The sequence below is a fragment of the Rhinoderma darwinii genome (genome assembly GCF_050947455.1).
Source record: "Rhinoderma darwinii isolate aRhiDar2 chromosome 8 unlocalized genomic scaffold, aRhiDar2.hap1 SUPER_8_unloc_3, whole genome shotgun sequence".
NCBI lineage: Eukaryota > Metazoa > Chordata > Amphibia > Anura > Rhinodermatidae > Rhinoderma > Rhinoderma darwinii.
The window spans coordinates 251800-266404 of record NW_027461826.1 but is presented as its reverse complement, the minus strand read 5'-3'; positions in this window follow the sequence as shown (position 1 = coordinate 266404).

The following is a 14605-nucleotide window of genomic DNA, read 5'->3' as shown; positions in this document are numbered from 1 at the left end:
AGATCATTCTTTGTGGATGAATGAACACTAGGAAAAAAAAAATTCAGCAACAATGTTTGTGATTTTAAAAGTAATAACTTTAATAATGAATGAAGATTTTCTGAAGTCATGTGATAGAACAATACACAAGATGATATTTGGTTTGTGATACGGTGATGGCCACAGGATAGTTGACCTTGTGCAAGTGGTCCCGCAGAATTACTTTCTCTATACTTTAACTTTAAACCTTGTGGTCAACAATATCCCTCTATTGCCCAATGTTGCCACCACTGCAAGAAACGCTACAAGGTTTATAAAGTTACTTGTCTTGCTAATGTATATGTCCCTGTTTTCAGACCTCCTGTTGTGCTAGTGTTCACAGTGACAAGGGGTGTCCCATACTTCACTGGAGTGAAAAGAAGGATTGATAAATTGTTTAGGCAAAAATGTTTATTCTTAACTAAATCTTCCCATTAGACTGAAATGTTGTAAAGTGTAAAGTCTATTTAATTTATTTCTGAAAGTCTTCTCTTGGTCTATTATAAATGGAAATGTATCTCATCTTTTCACATGATATCATTATGGTCATAACAAAGATGTACGTCTACCACACTCCCTTACAAACAAATAATTTAACCTAATTTTGAAAGTTTCAAAGTAATGTTCCTAAAATACATGCAACAGAAACATTGAATTTTCTATTAAGTAGCTGAAGCAGAGAGCGGCTACAAAGTGCATGTCTCTCTCTCTCTGGAGGACTCTACACATCCATACATTACATAGACTGTCTATTGATGTCAATGCATTGCTCCGTTTCGATTGTGGTGGTGCAACAGGGAAATTTTAGACACTCCCCCGCAAATTACAACTGATTACTTTGGGTCCCAACAGCAGACCCTGGGGTCAGCTTATTTTCAGGGGACCTTTTTAAACACAACGGGAAACCCCCTTTAGTAAATGTTTGGAACTTTTAAACTAAATGTTTCCTGTAATTTGACATCAGTCTCACATATATCTATGAGAAATTTTAGCAACATTTTCTTTGCAGAAATGCTTTAATTCAGACACATTAAAATGTTTGTTTTCAAGGAACAGAATCTGTATTAGGTTCCAGTCAGGAGATAGGATATGCTAATCCCAAAATTGTGTTTGTCTTCAAGAATTCAGATGTAGACTTGCTGGGGCATTTTGCTGCATAAATCAATCAAGCTTTACCTTATGAACAGATGGTCAGGCATTCTACTCAAATTAGTTATCCAATGAACCAGGCTGTTAAAAGCTGTTGTAAAGGAATTTGCAGTCTTACTAGCGTATAAAAATACCATTCCCATCTTTTTTTTTGCTTTCCTGTGTCCCCCTTGGTGCTGCTGTTGATCTGTGCTGCTGAGGGTGGGCTTTCTGCAGAGTCAGTCTCCTTTACCCTCTGGCAGCTGACTATATAGTTACTTCTTAATTTCCTTGCAGATAGGTAACATGTTCCAGTGTAGTGAAGATATAGACCGTGTGACATCCACTGTATGCACTCCCTTAGAAACAACAAAAATATAATGAAATAAAACAAAACTAGGGCACTCACCAAATAAAATAGAAGCAGTCTTTATTTCAGCTTAATGCTTCATAGCAGGTAATACAGAGGAGCTAGACAAGTGTCTTGGCCGAGCTCAAATAAAGGCTGCTGCTATTTTATTTGGTGGGTGCCATAGACTCTTTTTTTATCATGAATTATTCCTTATACTAACTAATTACACTGCGCACCAGCTATCTACTGGCATGGTGGAACAACTCGTCTGAGAAGCAAAACTGTTTGTATGCTTTTGACTTTTTTGGAATAGTGCAGACTTTTCCCGTTATATGGATTATAATGAAATAAAACAATAAAGACTAAGTGGACATGTTCAGGTTTCATACTGCTATGCTACTGCAGAGGCCCTGCTACTTCCCTGACAAGCAGGTGTAAAATTATTTCTATTGGCTGCTCTGCAGTGAACAGAGGATCACTATGCAGAGAACTGGCTGCGAGGAGAGTGACTGTGCATGCGTGTCCACCAGCACTCAGTTCATTAGATAAACATGCTATACACTATGAACACCAGGTGGCGTTATGTAAGTAAATGTCATAACTCTTCATTGAATCATTTTTTTTGCAGCAAGTAAATGGCACACATTGTTAAATTTTTTAGGATCTATACAATGAATATGATATTAAATAAAGGGACAACCCCTTTAGCAACTTTTGGGTGTGGTTTTGGGTGTGGTTCAGAATTGAATGGCTTTTCAATAATATCAAATTTTGCATCCATTGACAATCAGACCATCATGTTTAATATTTAGTATGGTGCTCTTAGTGTGAAATGCTTTATTTGCCTCACACCATCAAACCGCTGTTGACCAGGGAGTTATTACTTTTGATATGGGTAATATGCGCGTGTTGAATAACTATGATAATTATTTAATTGTTCTGTATTTATTCAGGTTCCCTTCGGCATGACATTATGCAATGATAGGGAACATACATTTTCACAGCACTGTAGTTAAATAGGTTTTACATTTCATACAAAATAAAAGTCTGCCTAAAATAAAACTTCTTTTCTTATCTCCTGTTGAAATGTGCCCATTGAAGAGTAAGATGACTGTGGCTAATAGATAACAGCGCTGCTGCTTGACTGCTTGTATTCATTTGCTTTATTGGTTTTTCTGGTCTCTAGGACCCTAGGCCTTGTTTTCAATGTCCTGATCTAGTTATTATTTTCTAAGAAATGGTCTTAAAGAGTGGATTGTAACTTTTAAAGCTTTGCTCTGATGGATACAAATCTGGGTTTAAAAACAAATACTTCACACCCCAGGAATTAATAAAGTGATCCTGTGTACGGTGTTAGGTAAGAAACTAGATCTTGAAATAAAGCGGAGCACTACTGTGCACAGTGAAGTCTTACCATTCACTCTACACAAGTACAGTTAATCAGTTTGTGATAGCTAGACCTTATAATCCTCTGAGCATTAACCCATGGAAGTCATTGTACAGGAACTATCAATTTCCACATGTTGTACAGGGATATGATACATGCTGACAGGCTGAATTAGAGCCATCCCTGCGTGGGTAAAAGTAAATTGCCTCTAAGAAATAGCCAAATCAGAGTAAGGAAATGGAATTAGTTTTTTTATTTTCATATAAAACAACTCTATTTTACAATTACGTATTTTTCCCCCTTAATTCTAAAAAAGACTAAACACAAGACCCCAAATTATTTTTAATCCCCGATGCAGCGATTTTTCAGGTTCTCATTTTGGTTTCTCGCTCTTCACGTTCCAAAAGCCATAACTTTTTTATTTTTCAGTCGATAAATCTATATGAGGACTTAATTTTTACGGGACAAGTTGTAGTTTTTCATGGCGCCATTTATTGTACCATATAATGTACTGGGAAACTGGAAAGAAACGGATTCCTCCATTGTTTTTTGGGTTTTATTTTTAAACGTCAACACTATTTAGCTGGTCAATACAATCACGGCAATACATAATTTATATTGTTTTTTTTAATGTTTTATTGCTTTTTCCATTGATTGAGTGATGTGAGGGTTTATTTTTGAGGGATGAGCTGTAGTTTTTATTTGTACCATTTTGGGGTACATGCGAGTTTTTGATCACGTTTTATTCCATCTTTTTGTAGGAGATGAGGTGAATAAAAAAGTGATTCTGGTGTTTTCCTTTTTTTTTTACTGCGTTTACTGTGCAATTTAAATAATGTTAAAATTGTAATAGTTCAGACTTTTACGGATGCAGTGATATCGTGATTTTAGGAGGCTCCTATTAAGCTTAAGAGTAGTACAAAGATGGCCGACCGGGGAACCTTCATTAGGCCCCCAGGCTGCCATGACAACCATCGTCACCCAACAATCACGTCGCGGGTGGGACGATGGACAGTCAGAGGGGGTCGTCCACTCTTTCTAATGGCTTAGATGCCACGGTCACTATTGACCACGGCATCTAAGGGGTTAAACGAGCGATGCAGTGTAGTGTCAGCTGTTTCATACAGCCGACACCCACTTAGTATGGAGCAGGCTAAGCCCATGAGCCCGCTCCATACTTCTCCCTGCCGGTTGTTACGTAAGTGTATGTCAAATTTCGGCAAGGGGTTAAGGACACAGAACACATTTTGGCCTTAAAGGGGTTCTCTAATAAAGGCAGCCTCTGTTTGTATGTTACACTTCATAGAGGGGGGGGGTATCTATGAGCCAGAATGGAGTACTTTGTAATACTATGTCCTGCTCTGGTTGACCCGTCCCAGCCATGAAATGTTAGCCGGTGATAATAGCTGATAGCTGGGAATAGAGAAGCAATACCCGCTTCTATATAAAAATGGGTTGTCTTTGTGAGACAATCCATTTGAGGAGTCGAAGATTTTATCCAATTCATCCCTCCACACACAGTAAAAAAAATTATCGTCCACATATGAAAACTTATTTTTTTTGCCCTTTAAGGATATGTTAGTGCTTAATTTATTTTAACTTATATGGTTGGATAAATTCCTAAAATATATTGTTCCATTTACTGCATGGGTCATCATTATTTGTGTAGCCATTTATTTTTTTTAATATTAAATATCGTTTGTGATATTTATTGTTTTATACTAATATAAATAAATAATGTTTTTATGCATACTTAAGGTATGTGCAACAGGCCTTATGAAAGATCGGCCCTGGGATCATTTAAAAAGACCCAAGCTGCCTGTCTGAATAGGAAAATCAAAATTTTTTCAGTGGTATTCCCATTTTTTCATTAAAGTATAGACTTTGAAAAAGGCTTGTCATGGTGAAATAAACACTTTAATAATTCTACTAATGAGCGCAGTCAACTTTCCAAGCATTTGGGTGTTTTTAATATCCAATGAAAATAAAACAAAATTAGCCCCCGTTGGTTGCTGCCTCATGGAAGCCCACTAAAATTTCTGGCAACTCCAATGTAATTTTATTGCTCCATGATGCTTAACCAATTGCATCCATTGCATTGGAATCCAGTTTTTAATGTAACAGGCTCGTTTTTTCTAATATGCCATAATATGTTGATTCTGGATGTGTTGATTTTTTGTAAAAAATTTCTATGTTTTTACTCTGCAATTGAAGGTATGAAATTAGCATTGTTTAAATACCTGAACAGATGTTTTAATGTAAAGCCCTTTATGCTTGGCACTTGATGTGCCATTTAGTAGGCAGTAAACATACATAAAATGTATACTGCATGTATTGGACAGCTCTTATTAAAAACCAAACTAGAAGTCAAGATCAGTTTATTAAAAACATACATGGCAGCCATCATAAATCAAGTGGCTGAGCACAAACTAAATTTATGCCATGAAATATTTATACACAGAGAATTTTTTTATTTTCTGTAAAGATCAGGCAACTGTCAATTAGGAGAGAGAGATGACATGTGTCAATCATAACTTCATATTGTACTTCCTGAACTCAAGGAAGTGAAGAAAGTATCTATGTTCAGAAGTTGGATCCCTGCTGCTGCTTTGTAATAGTAGGTATAACTAAGATTAAAAGAGATGAGCTCATAATTTGACATTTCAAGAATTCATGACTCAATTTGAACAGTAGTTCGCCTAACAATGGCATTGGGATACATGATGAAAATTAATTTTATATTTTTGAGGTTCACTTTTAAGATTACTAAAGAGCACTAAAGAGATTACTTACTGGTTCTATTTTCCCATTGTATAATATGAGATAACAGTTTTGGAAATGCCAAAGTGGGAGAATCCAATTCCCCATGTCTTTTTTTTAAATCAAATAGTTTTTATTAACACATGTTAAAACAAGTAGCACATGAGATAATAACATCCCATCCACCCCTTCCCATCCCACCCACTTGCAAAGAGCACTATGCACTGTATTACCTTACCAAATTACATCAAACCTCCCAACAGTCCCCTACCTACGCACCATCCCCCTGCAGATAATAGCAAGTCTAGTCCAATAGCCTGACAGATACACTGCTCAGAAGAGAAGCTGATGGCAACCCTGGTGACTTCAACCACTCTGTCCATTTGCCTTCAAATTTTTTAAGAACACCACGTTTGAGGTAAATTGCCCCCTCCAACTGTATAATACCATTCATATGATTAAACAATTCACTATATGCAGGTGCAGATGAGTCCAGCCACCTTATAGCTATCAGCTTACGAGCCTGATATAATACTTTTTGGATTGCCAATTTTTGGAAATTAGTAACGTCAAGATCCTCCACATAACCCAGAACACCTATTAATGGATCACGTGACATCTGAAGACCAAATACCATATCTATCAATGCGAAAATCTCTTCCCAATACCTCTGCAAAACAGAACACCCCCACATCATATGAATAAGGTCTGCCTGTTCCTCCGGACATCTTGGACACCTCGCATCAGTCCGAAGAGCAACGGAGTACGATAGACTCTATGAAGTAAAAATAACTGAGATCCACGGTGTGCCACATTAAGTGAAATCAACGGGACATCCACCAGGATGCTTTTCCAAACCTCCTCAGAGATAGTACCGACATCACGAGACCATTTTACTCTCACCTGATCCAAAGGGGATTTCAACACATAAGTCAGTAGTTGACCGTATAGGAATGAAATGACACCCTACACACTACCCTCAGTCTCAAGCACACATATAATCACCGAGGTCTGTACTTCCGGGGGAGAGTCTCCATATTGTGCTGTCAATGCATGCCGCAACTGTAGATACTGATAAAAAAAATTATTGGGCAGAGTAATCTCCTCCTGCAACTGTTGGAAAGATTTGAGTATACCATCTTTATATATTTGCAAAATATATTTGACACCAATATTGTCCCACTGTTCAAACCCCCTTAATTGATATAACTCCCATAACCGTACGTTATACCATAGAGGTGTTAATTTAGTAATCCCTGTGATACTTTGTAAATTCCACCAAACCTTATGAATCAAAGAAACCGTCGGCATAGGGCTGGGAGGAAGTCTAAATCGGTGTTGTAATGATGGGGGTAGGGAAACGGACAAGTGAGCCCTAATCTACCCGCCACTCTGTCCCTGCCTACTTGCAACGACCCGCCCTAGGCGACGGGGTACAACTAGGCGGCGGTCCCTACGCTCAGTAAGTGCACGAGACAAACAGACAAGGGTACACAAAGCTAAGGGAAATGGGGCAGTTGCCCATGGCAACATCATGAGCAACAAGAGTGGTGAACGAGCCGAGTCAAACCAGGAGTATACGAGGTACCAAACGCAGAGCAGGAGAGTAGTCAGTAAGCCAGGGTCAGTATGGAGCAGGATCAAATAGTTAGAAGCTGTAGCTGGGCCAGGAAACCACACGAGAAGAATCACAAGCAAAGGAGGAACAGGAAAGGCAGGTATAAATAGACAGAGGGCGGGAGCTAGCTCCGTCTGGCCAGGCTGCGATAGGCTCTCCCACTCCTAAGCCTGCCATCCTGAGTGGTGGAAGATGGAGTCAGTCTCAGAGACATAGACTCAGGTGCAGACTGATTACCTATGGGCGTATGCACAGAAGTAGTGCCTGGCAGATCCTTTACAGTACCCCCCCCCTTTTAAGAGGGGCAACGGACCCTTTCTAAGTGGACCTGGTTTATTGGGGAAACGAAGGTGGAACTTCCTGACCAATACCCCAGCGTGAACATCCCGGGCGGGTACCCAAATCCTCTCCTCAGGCCCGTATCCTCTCCAATGGACCAGGTACTGGAGGGAGCCTTGGACCATCTTGCTGTCCACAATCTTGGCCACCTCGAATTCCACCCCCTCAGGGGTGAGAAAGGGAACAGGAGGTTTCCTCGAGGGAGCCAAGGACGGGGAGCAGCGTTTAAGGAGGGAGGCATGAAACACGTCGTGTATTCGAAAAGATGGGGGCAACTTCAGTCGGAAGGAGACAGGATTGAGGACTTCAATGACCTTATACGGCCCAATAAACCGGGGAGCAAACTTCGTGGACGGGACCTTAAGGCGAAAGTTCCTAGACGATAACCACACCAGATCCCCGACCATAAACAAGGGGTAAGCAGAACGTCTTCTATCAGCCTGAGTTTTTTGTACGCTCTGGGACGCCTCTAGGTTCTTCTGAACCTGGGCCCAGACTGTGCACAGTTCCCGATGAACGACCTCTACCTCGAGATTGTTGGAACTACCAGGTGAAACGGAGGAGAACTGTGGATTAAACCCAAAATTACAGAAAAAGGGGGAAACCCCTGACGAGTTACTGACCCGGTTATTAAGGGAAAATTCGGCGAGGGGAATGAATGAGACACAATCATATTGACAGTCAGAAATAAAACACCTTAAATATTGTTCTAGAGATTGATTAGTCCTCTCAGTTTGGCCATTAATTTCAGGATGGAAGGCAGAGGAGAAGGATAGATCAATCTCCAACTTTTTACAGAAGGCTCTCCAAAACAATGAAACAAATTGTACCCCTCTGTCCGAAACAATATTGACAGGGACCCCATGGAGACGCAGGATTTGTTTGACAAACAAGGTAGATAACGTCTTGGCATTGGGTAGTTTCTTGAGGGGCACAAAGTGGCACATCTTACTGAAGCGGTCTACTACAACCCACACCACCAACTTGCCTTGAGATGGAGGCAAATCTGTGATAAAATCCATGGAGATATGGGTCCAAGGTCTCTGGGGAATGGGCAAAGAACGTAGTAAGCCCGCTGGTCGGGACCTGGGAGTCTTGGACCTAGCACAAACCTCACAAGCGGCGACGTAGGCCTTAACGTCTTTAGGCAACCCAGGCCACCAATAGTTTCTGGCAATGAGGTGTTTGGTACCCAGGACGCCTGGATGACCAGATAGTGTAGAGTAATGATTTTCCCTAAGTACCCTTAGCCGGAATTGCAGGGGAACAAACAGCTTGTCCTCAGGAAGGTTCCCGGGAGCTGAACCTTGATCAGCCGCAATTTCAGAGACTAAATCAGAATCAATAGAAGAAATGATTATACCAGGAGGCAAAATACAAGCAGGATCTTCCTCCAAAGGAGGGCTGGCCATGAAGCTACGCGACAGTGCATCGGCCTTAATATTTTTAGACCCAGCCCTATAGGTAACCAAAAAGTTGAATCTGGTAAAAAATAGCGCCCATCGAGCTTGTCTCGGGTTTAGCCTCCGGGCAGATTCTAGGAAAACCAGATTCTTGTGGTCGGTAAGGACGGTTACCTGGTGCCTAGCCCCCTCCAGGAAGTGGCGCCACTCTTCAAATGCCCATTTAATGGCTAAGAGTTTGCGGTTGCCAATATCATAGTTACTCTCAGTGGGCGAAAACTTCCTGGAGAAGTAGGCACAGGGACGGAGATGGGTGAGGGACCTGGTACCCTGGGACAAGACAGCCCCCACTCCCACCTCGGATGCGTCAACTTCCACGATAAATGGCTCCATTTGGTTGGGCTGAACCAGCACCGGGGCCAAGATAAAGCACTTCTTAAGGACCTCAAAAGCCTGGACATCCTCAGGAGACCAGTGGAGGAGATCAGCACCTTTGCGAGTGAGGTCCGTAAGAGGCTTAGCGATGACCGAGAAGTTAGCAATAAATCTCCTGTAATAATTAGCGAACCCCAAGAAACACTGTAACGCCTTCAGGGAGGCAGGTTGGACCCATTCCGCCACAGCCTGTACCTTGGCGGGGTCCATGCGGAATTCATGAGGAGTGAGGATTTGACCCAAAAATGGTATCTCCTGTACCCCAAACACACATTTTTCGGTTTTCGCAAACAGTTTGTTTTCCCGAAGGACCTGGAGCACCTTCCTGACATGCTCAATGTGGGAGGACAAGTCCTTGGAAAACACCAGTATGTCATCAAGGTACACTAGAAGAAATACCCCCAGGTAATCTCTTAAAATCTCATTTATGAAATTCTGGAAGAACGCAGGAGCATTACACAACCCAAAGGGCATGACGAGGTATTCTAAATAGACAGAGGGCGGGAGCTAGCTCCATCTGGCCAGGCTGCGATAGGCTCTCCCACTCCTAAGCCTGCCATCCTGAGTGGTGGAAGATGAAGTCAGTCTCAGAGACATAGACTTAGGTGCAGACTGATTACCTATGGGCGTATACACAGAAGTAGTGCCTGGCAGATCCTTTACAGATGTGCTTCCAGCAAAGACAGCAAGGAACCCTGTCCTAGAGATGAGATAATATGGCTCCGCTGGAACTCCCATGATCCGAAACTCCCCAACCTTTAAGATGTTGCAATTGCGCCGCCAAAAACTATGTTTCAGGATTAGGGACCGCCAGCAATTTCCCATGTCTAGTTATGACCTATCCACTGCTTCTCACACAATAAGATCATTTATACAGTACAGTGCAGTGAGTTTATCTGAAGACTTTGCTTAGTTGGGTCCTAGTGGGGACCGTAACAGACTGTACTAGGTGGAATAATGTTACAAAATTGTAATCATAATACTAATTATAGTAGTAGTAGTAGTAGTAGTAGTAGTAGTAGTTGTAATAATAATGCGGCATCAGTTGTAGCAAAAAACACTGGGATATTTATCAATAGTGTTGTAGAATGTTTGAATTTATGAATTGGTAAATATGGAGAAAATAATGCGGTGCACATGGCATAATATATTAAGTGCAATGAGTTAGGCATGTTACCCATTTTTCTTTTCTTTAAAGAGGCTCTGTCACCAGATTTTGCAACCCCTATCTGCTATTGCAGCAGATAGGCGCTGCAATGTAGATTACAGTAACGTTTTTATTTTTAAAAAACGAGCAGTTTTGGCCAAGTTATGACCATTTTTGTAGTTATGCAAATGAGGCTTGCAAAAGTCCAAGTGGGTGTGTTTAAAAGTAAAAGTCCAAGTGGGCGTGTATTAGGTGCGTACATCGGGGCGTTTTTAATACTTTTACTAGCTGGGCGCTCTGATGAGAAGTATCATCCACTTCTCTTCAGAACGCCCAGCTTCTGGCAGTGCAGACACAGCCGTGTTCTCGAGAGATCACGCTGTGACGTCACTTCCCCAGGTCCTGCATCGTGTCAGACGAGCCGGCACCAGAGGCTACAGATGATTCTGCAGCAGCATCGGCGTTTGCAGGTAAATCGATGTAGCTACTTACCTGCAAACGCTGATGCTGCTGCAGAATCAACTGTAGCCTCTGGTGCCGATGTGTCCTCGCTCGTCTGACACGATGCAGGACCTGTGAGTGACGACACAGCGTGATCTCTGGAGAACACGGCTGTGTCTGCACTGCCAGAAGCTGGGCGTTCTGAAGAGAAGTGGATGATACTACTCATCAGAGCGCCCAGCTAGTAAAAGTATTAAAAACGCCCCGATGTACGCACCTAATACACGCCCACTTGGACTTTTACTTTTAAACACACCCACTTGGACTTTTGCAAGCCTCATTTGCATAACTACAAAAATGATCATAACTTGGCCAAAAATGCTCGTTTTTTAAAAATAAAAACGTTACTGTAATCTACATTGCAGCGCCTATCTGCTGCAATAGCAGATAGGGGTTGCAAAATCTGGTGACAGAGCCTCTTTAAATGTCACTTTCTTTCAAAAAACTTTGCATAAAACGATAGTACAATAGTATAACATCGATTCAGGGTCAGACTGGCTCACCAGAATACCAGTTACTCCAGTAGACACATACTCTGACACAATAATGGCCCCAAAGGTCCAACAGAAGACAACCACATTTGGAACTGTTTACTGCCAATCACTTGCCACTAGGGTCTATTTCTTGTGGATTGATTCACAAATAACATCGTATTGTCCTGTGTGTACAATGATAGCAACAACGTTTCTTACAGAATTGAATGTGGATGTGCACATGTTCTGTATAGATGGAGGGTGGGCCCTTAAAATCATTTTCTCTGGTCGGCCCAGGGAATCCCAGTTCACCCCTGCATAGACTCAAGTATTGATGTGGGTTTTTCCCCTTATGTTTTGACTTTCCACATCCATTCTAACAATTAATATATTGAAAATAGATCAGTAAGTAAAATTTGCAGTTAGTAAAGTATATTTCCAATCTAAATTAGCACTATTAGTTTTATCACTACTACATTTTTTCCAACCAAGCCAATTGATCATGGATGCTTTTCATAGTGTGATGGGGGAACTAGAAGTTGATGTGTCATCACCAACAGGTAGGGCACTATGATAAAATAAAAGTGGTCTATAGTAGCATGGGGGTTCAGTAGTTTATCAATGCTGCCATCTTACTCTTCGGTTCTGTGTTTCAATTTAACTAGATTAGAAATTTAACTAGAAATGTAGCATCTTTTCTCCATATTGCTGTTGGTTTCCATTGGGCATTCTAATTCCCAACCAGAATCCCAAGAATATACTTCATAAGAAGATGTATGTATCCATGTATGAGGTAGGGAGACTAGCTTATGCGCCTCACTGATCCCATTACCCATAGACTGCTATGGGTACCTCTGTGTTACTCTGATTTTATCTGGAAACACACGTATCAATCTGTTAAAAAAAATAAACCTGTCATGCTCCATCCGATGTCGTATTATGGAGGTATTCTCCCCTTCAAGCTTTTAGAAAAGAATATAGTGTACCATGAAGGCATCATACAGCGGCACATGGGGCACAATGGATCTTTATTGCTAACATTACCCATATTAATCAAGAGCGAAGGTTTTTTGGCTTCACATTTCCTTTTGCTTATGAACTTTATTATCTTCCTTTTCTTTATGTTACAAAGTAAACATTATCCTATTATATGCATGGAATAGCTTCAGATTGAATCAATAACGGAAACCACAATGTATCAATACTACATATTACGGAGCAATTTAGTTCTGAAAATTAACTATCTGTCACTTAAAGAGCTAAATATTATTTGCTAACTCTAATGACTGTGCCTTATAATAAACAAGACTGTCATGTGATTTCCCCAATCTCCGAGTAAGATCTTTTCCAATTAAAGTGCCTTAATTATGTCTCTGAGGAAGTGAACTTTAGAATTTGTAGATGTAATCTTTGAAAATTAATATTTGTTATAACTAGAGTGATACTTTTTACTTTTGACATTAAGCTTGGTAATTGTATATTCCAGGCATAATTTAATGTACTTTAAGTAAATTAACAAATTAATGAGAGTTTTTCAGCAATAAAACCGGCAAAATGAGGATTTGATTTTAGAAAGAAGATAGATTATTATAAAATTGAAGAACTTTTAAGTTCTGTTTGTAGTATATTCATAAAAATAACTGCATGCTGTTGCTGAAATTACCGCCTGATATAAATAAAGAACATAAGTAATTGCTATCTAAAAGATAGCGGCAAAGTTATGTCAATTAAAACAATCTATTGAAGATAATGTGGTTACACTTGTAGTTGTTGATGTATGCCAACAGTTTCCTCACTCACCAGTGAAGATTTTTGGTTTTTGTTGCCATGGATAAAGGAGGTGTGGTTGTGGCACCACAAAAAAAGGACAAAGCAAAGCATTAAAAGGGGCCATATACTTTATGCCCAATATCGTTACATAGAAGAAACCTCCCTGAAGATTTTGGTAAATTCACTCTCTACATTCATATGCTATCATTTAATCATATCTGACAGTATGGTTGCCTGGGATACATCTCTTAACATGGTTGCCCCATTAGTACAACCCCTTTCATAGAGGGGATGTCCCGTAATTTGTGGCCACCCGCACCTTTAACTTGAATTGATGGTGTGGCTTACATATTTGAATGCCGTATCTCCTAGTTAATGTAATAGGCGTTGTCACACTGATAATACTAGTAAAAATTGTGTCCCAAAACGTTTATTATTTTAAAAGTTATGAGCTTTGTTCTAAATATGTAAATGAGTCTTTATCAGACAACTGGGAGGTAACAGCAGCGATTCTCCTGAGGTGGAGCTGCCTCACTGCCTCTGATGCTGTCCTATCAGCATGAAGCTGCTTCACACACAGTATGAGAGACAATCGAGACCAGTGGTTCCCAACCGGGATGCCACGGCAGTCTGGGGTGCCGCGACAATCCTCTGAACCACTGTCACGGCCGTGCTTTCTCTCCTCCTCCTCACAGCGCGAAGTGCATGTGAGGAGGAGATTTTTTTCAGACCCCTTGTAGATGGGACCCCCCCCCCTCTTACTGTAGATAGTGCCATTGTAGCTCCCTGAAGGAGCGGAATCCCCATGTGACCGGGGATTCTGCCCCTGGACGGAGCTCTTGATGTCTCTGTCCATATATGGGCTGTGACATCAGGGGCAATTACCTGAAGCGGAATCCCCGGTCACAGCGCCAGCAATTCCGCTCCTTCAGGGATCTACAGTGGCGCTATTTACAGGAAGGGGGGTGCCATCTAAGGAGGTGGTAGGTGTCATCTAAGGAGGTGGTGTGGCACTACCTACAAGGGGTTGTGTGGCACTACCTACAAGGGGTTGGGTGGCACTACCTACAAGGGGTTGTGTGGCACTATCTACAGGGGGTGTGGCACTATCTACAAGGGGCTGTGTGGCACTACCTACAGGGGGCTGTGTGGCACTACCTAAAGGGGCTGTGTAGCACAACCTACAGGGAAATGTGTGGCACTATCTACAGGGGCCATCTGTGAGTGGTGGGCTGATTGTCATTTTATTGTGAGTGGCGTGGGCTGATGGTCTT